The following is a 6596-nucleotide window of genomic DNA, read 5'->3' on the forward strand; positions in this document are numbered from 1 at the left end:
CTTTTCAGACACAACCTGCCTCTTCAAATCATGCTTGCTTTTGAGGAAGATGATTGGATTATTTTGTGCTCACGTAGAGAGAGCTAATCAGAAAATGGCAGCATGGTGTTTTTGTGGAAATGTTGATTTATCTTTGAAATGCTAAAAATTGCAGAAAACCAAAATTTTCAGTCAAAAATGGGGGAAAAAAGTTTTGGCTAAAAATTGTTTTGACTTTCAGTTTTTTGATGAAAAAATCTGTAGTGTAAACATAGCTTTAGTGTACATCTCTGTGCTTCTCCTCCCTTGCCTATATATGGAACAGCATACAATTGCTGTTGGTACAATTGCTTGCATATTAACCTTTAATATTAATGTAAACCTTAGATCTGGATTTAACTCAATATTTCATTCACAAGTTTAGCATAATTTTAGGTTACTATTATTCTAACACAGGGGTGGGCAAACTTTTTGGCCCGAGGGCCACATCAGGGTATGGAAATTGTATGGCAGGCTCCAGGCTGGGACCGAGGGGTTCAGAGGACAGGAAGGAAATCAGGGCTGGGGAAGGAGGTTGGGGTACAGGGGAGGGGCGTGAGGGCTCCAGCTGGGGGTACGGGCTCTGGGGTGGGATTGAGGGGTTTGGAGGGCAGGAGGGGGATGAGAGCTGTGGCAGGGGATTGGGGTGCGGGGTGGGCTCAGGGGCACAGGCTCTGGGCAGTGCTTACTGCAAGCAGCTCCCGGAAGCATGTCCCCCCTTCGGCTCTGAAGCTTGGCCAGGCAGCTCTGCGCACTGCCCTGTTTGCAGGCTCCACCCCCTGCAGCTCCCAGATCCTTCTCAGCAGTGCTCATGACAGGCCATTTATCCCCCATTCTTATTTGTGCATTTTTTTTCTTTCCTTAGTGTAGCACTTTACATTTGTCTTTGTTGAATTTAATTTTGTTGACTATAGCCCAGGTCTTCAATCTATCAAGATCCCTCTGAATTGCAGTTCTATCCTCCAAAATATTGGCCACCTCCTGGCTTTGTGTCATCTGCAAATTTGATCAGTATACTCTCTATTCTTATATCCAGATGTTAAACAATTCTGGGCCCAGAACAGATCCCTGTGTAACCCCATTTGAGATCTCCCTCCAATTTGACATCATTCCATTAATAGTTATTCTGTTTGCAGTTATTTAGCCAATTACATATCCACTTAATGGTAATTTCGCTGAGCCTGCATTTCTCCACCTTACTTATCAGAATGTCATGTGGGACAGTGTCAAAAGCCTTGCCGAAGTCCAGATATATTATGTCCACTGCATTCCCCTATCTACCAAACCAGTTACCCTGTCAAAGAAGGAAACCAAGCTGGCATGGCATTATTTGGTCTTAGTAAATTCATACTGGCTGCTAGTGATCACCCCTTCATCTTCCAAGTATTCACAAAATGAATGTTTTATAGATTACTAGCTTCCCAGGTATCGAAGTCAGGCTGACTGGTCTATTGTTCGCCCTGCAGATTTGAATTCCTTCAGATTGGTCAGAAGGTCTCTGTTATGTTCTTTACTTATCCCAATCTGCATCCTTTCCCCCTTATTGTCTATGGCAACATCGCTAGTCATCCAGTCACATGTTTCTGAGAAGACTGAAGCAAAGTAAGCATTGACAGTTCTGCCTTCCTATCATCTTCTGTTACCAGCTCACCTTCTCCATTGAGTAGCGGACCCACACGATCCCTGATCACTCTATTTTTCTCACATATTTGAAAAACCCCTTCTTGTTGTCACTAACATTTCTTGCCCGCTGTAACTCATTCTTTGCCTAAATTATGTCTACACCACAGTTCAACACCTGCAGCTGGCCTATGTCAGCTGACTTGGGCTTACGGGGCTCAAGCTGCAAGGCTGTAAAACAGTGGAGTAGACATTTGGGCTCCAGCCAAAGCCCAAACATCTACACAAAATTGAACAGCCCAAGCACCATTAGCACGAGTCAGCTGACACAGGCCAGCTGCCGGTATTTAACTGCAGTATAGACATAGCCCAAGTCACTTTTGAAAATGAGACTTTGATGCTTTTGAAAATCTTACCCTTACTCTGATTGTTTAACATTGTCACAGGGTGAATAGGAGAGACATGTTGTTTTATATATTATTCTAAAGTCCAGGGTCCTAACCTTCAAATTTGGGGATAAAGTGTTTCCCTACCCATGCTTTGGGATGTTAACAAAATAAAAACTTTCACAAAATATGAATATTGTTAGTTGATAATTAAAGAATTGAAATAGCCATTTCCATTTAGCAGAAGTTTGAAAAGGCAAGATTACTTCAGCCGAGAAGACTAAAATACCACAGTTAGATGACACAGATAAAAAGAAGTCACAGATAAGAAATGCTTTGGTCCTTCAGAGCATGAGGAAGGGAGATGCAGAAAATTTATTTTTGCTGCCGAGTTAGTAGAAATTTTTGGATTACAAAACTTTGCTAGGGGTATTGATCAGACGGGTGTCTACTTTTGAAGAGGCGGGCCAATTCTGCTTGAGGATGTTTAGCCTGGATAATATGCAGTTCCCTTGAAGTGAACAACAAGTTCTTACTAGAAGTGGGACAGAACCAAAACCCCAGATCTGAATGCTCTAGAAATTTGTTTTATATATTGGTGTGGTGGAGAAAGAAGTCAGTTCAAGAGGAATTTGAGTGTATCAAGGTTCTTGAATGACTACCGTGATATTAGTAGCTGAGTGCCTCCCAAATTAATAAAAAAGATAACAAACAAAACTTTCCCTTCTTTCCCTGCAGGAATAGCTGGACAGAAAGGAGATGACTGCCCCCCTCTCCCCCCCCCGCCCTTCTTCCCACTGTGCCTGTGTGTGTGCACTGACTGTGAAAAGAGTTATTGTGGGGAAAACTAAGTTGAAGAAATGAAGGACGGATGCCTGGTATACGAAGATAAGGAGGCTATTCTAACATGGGTGGCTGGTGAACTGCTGGCTCGGGGAGGCTAGCCCCCAGCCCAGCCTGCCTCTGCTGCCTGGGGCCCCTCTTGCCCCCGCTTCTTCCGCCCTCTGTCTCACTGGGGCGATGGAAGGAAAAGTAGGGTTAAACTGGGACATTCTGAATAGCCTAATAAAAGTTGGAATCTTAAAACCTCTCCACCCTGAGACTGCCTAAGAGAATAAAGGGGTGGGGACTGGAAATTCCGCAAAGGATCTATAGAGATACTAAGGATTAGATAAGGACTAGTGATATTTTTGGGGAAATAAATTTAAGTATTTTTGCTTTGTATAATTATTATTATAATTATTATATAAATACTACACATAAATATTTTTATGTGTAGTATGTATATAGGCCATGCCCTGTTTAAAACATAATCTCTTGTGCTGCTTGTACACCTCATACTTAGTTTTAGATTTAAGGATAAACATGGTTTACCTTTTCCCCATTCAAATGTTTTTAGGTAAAGACCAGTGATTTAAAGAGGGAGGAAAACAGTCCACTGTGACTGCTCTCTAGACCTGTGGTTTCTCTTTCCAAACCACTTTCAGGGGTCTGATTTATCTTGCATACCCCAACCATGGGTGCTGACATTTTTTTTTTCCCTGGTGGGTTTTCCACCCCCGCTCCGCCTCAAGGCCCTGCCCTCGCTCTGCCTTTTCCATCCACCCCCTCCCCCAAGGCTCCTCCCTCGTGCCCCCTGCTCACTCCTGTCTGCCTCCCCCGAATGCTTTTCGCCAGCCACGGTCCGCCACTGACCGCTCCAGGGGCCCACCGAACAGCTGATTAGCAGTCAGCCCTGGGGCTGGAACCACTGGCTGGTGGGTGCGTAGCACCCCCTATTTTTTTTTCAGTGGGTGCTTGAGCCCTGGAGCACCCACAGAGTCAGTGCCCATGACCCCAACTTTCACCTCACTTAAAAACTACTTGCTTACAAAATCAGACATAAAAATACAAGCGTCACAGCACATTATTACTGCAAAATTGCTTACTTTCTCATTTTGTCTGAATGAAATTTTAGTTAGTACTGACTTTGCTAATGCTTTTATGTAGCCTGTTGTAAAACTAGGCAAATATCTAGATGAGTTGATGTACTCATCCTGGAAGACCTCTGCTTTGAGACAAGTTGTTATAATAAAAGAGAACATAACCTTAGCCCTGAAATTATTTGAACAAAACTGAAATTATTTATGGCAGTATAATTAATTTTTAATTCTCTCTCTAAAACTCAAAGAGAAGATGCCTTTGCAAAAGGCAGCTTTTGGATCTGCAAGACCCAGCCAACTGATATTTTCCCCAAAAGAAGAAATATGCCATTCATCTTTGCATTTGCCTAAAAGAATAAGTTATTTCCTAGTTACTTCCTGTACTGCCATTTTTTCATAATAGGGTTCTATACAGTTGTCATGAAAAATTCTCTGGAGATACTCCAGGTATGGAAGTAGACTCTGAAATGCTTTCCAATGAAACAGACCCTCTCTTTTTCCAAAAAATCATGGAAGAGCTCCTCAAGGGATTCCCACAGGGAAGTCCTCCCCATTTACTACAGGAAACGGTGATGCAGCCCATAATTCTCTTTCAGTCTGAAATATATATATGGACATCAGATTCAGGTGTCAAACAGTATACAGTATCTTGCTACAACTTTCAGATTTATTTATTTTGGAATTTATGTTCATTTTGATTTGTGTTCAGTGAGCTTTGGAAATGCATATGTATTATTTTTAATTAATCAATTACTTTCCTTGTTCCCATAACCACCTTTCCTTTTGTAAGATAATGATCGGTGGCAATTTTTTGGCTTTTGGCATAACAAAATATCTAGATTGGTTACAACAAGGTGACTCAGGCTATGTCTATACTGCACTTTTGTTGGTAAAACTTTTGTCGGCGAGGGGTGTGAAAAAACATACCCTGACCAACAAAAGTTTTATTGACAAAAAGCACTGGTGTATACAGTGCTTTGTCAGCCAGAGACACTCTCCCATTGACAAGCTACCACGGCTTGCTGGGGGTAATTTTATTTTGCCGGCAGGAAACCTCTCTCCTGCCAGCAAAGAGTGGCTACACAGGAGACCTTTCAGCGGCATGGATATAACGGTACAGTTGTGTAGCTGTAAGGTACATAGTGTAGACATAGCCTAAGTATTCTGCTCATCAACTTGTAGTGACTTCAGCAAGGCCTTCCCTTGATTAATGAGCATTGGCCTATTCTTCAGATGAATTCACACTAGATGTTGCCCAATGGCTACAGCATGGGCATCCCAGGGAATTTATTGAAGCAATTCTGTATTTGAAGCGACTTTTCTTGGAGATCTAATTACTCTAAAAACAGCTTGTTTGAAGATAATGCTAATGATAAGGGGAAAGAGCCAATCAAAAATATAAAAGGAAATCTGTTCATGAAAATTTTCCACAAATTGAAACCGATCATTTCTCAAGTTAGGCATTATGTGAGACACTCAACACTGGGCCTACTCCTCTGACGTGAGTGGGAATTCCCATTACATTCAAAGATCTGGCTAGTGTGTGACACTAGCTTGCCCAGGTGTACAAGTGGGGGACAGTTTACAAAGAGCATCTCCCCATTCTATGCTCTTCTGATTACTCCCTGTTACTGTCCTCTGGGACACCAGCCATCCCAAAAGAGGTTAGGAGGCACAGTGCTCTGGACTGAATAACAACAAAAAATGCTGCACATTTTGAAAGTGTGAAGTATCCCCACTCACCCTGGTCACCAGGCAGGTACATCAATATAATATTTTTGTCTGAAAACTGAAAGCAAGTTTTGATGCCACACTGAATGGCTACAGAGAACTGAAATATGTAGCAAAATACTTGGTATGCAAATACAAATTCAACTACCTTCTCTATGTTGATGATTCACAGATATACCTGTACTCCAGACATGTTGCTTTCTGTCCAAACTAAAACTTTGGCCAGTCTCTTTGACATCTCCTTGTGAATATCTAGCCTTCAGCTCAAGCTAAACATGGCTAAAAGAGAGATTCTAATCTTCCTCCCCAAGCTCTCCCCACTACCTCCTTTCTCAATCACTGTGGACAACACCACCATTTTGCTTGTTGCTCAGGCTGTAACCTGGGCATCATCTTTGACTCAGTCTCTCTTTGGGTTTTCACATCCAGACTGTATCTAATCTTGCTGATTCTTTCTGCATAATATCTCTAAGATACAGCCTTTCCTATCCATCCACACAGCTATAACTCTTGTCCAAGCTCTCGTCATCTCATATCTTGATAACTGCAACATTCTTCTCTCTGGCCTTGACAAATGCAATCTTGCCCCACTTATATGCATTCAGAATGCTGCTGCAGAGATCATTTTCCTGGCTAGTCGCTTTGATTATGTCACCCCTCTCTTTGAGTTCCTCCATTGACTCTCTATTACATTAAACATAAGCTGCTTGTGTTCATTTTCAAGGACCTTCACAGTCAGTCCCCACCCTACCGGTCACCTCTCATTCACTGTTGAGTGGGTGATGCTCATCTCCAATCAGCCCATGGTGCCAGATTTCATTGCCACTTGTTAAATTTTCAAAAAAGCGCCTTCATGCTTTCTCCCTTGATTCCCTGCATGCTTGGAAGGAGCTCTCCATAAACATCCACAAAGCTATCT

The sequence above is a fragment of the Lepidochelys kempii genome, chromosome 9 (genome assembly GCF_965140265.1).
Source record: "Lepidochelys kempii isolate rLepKem1 chromosome 9, rLepKem1.hap2, whole genome shotgun sequence".
NCBI lineage: Eukaryota > Metazoa > Chordata > Testudines > Cheloniidae > Lepidochelys > Lepidochelys kempii.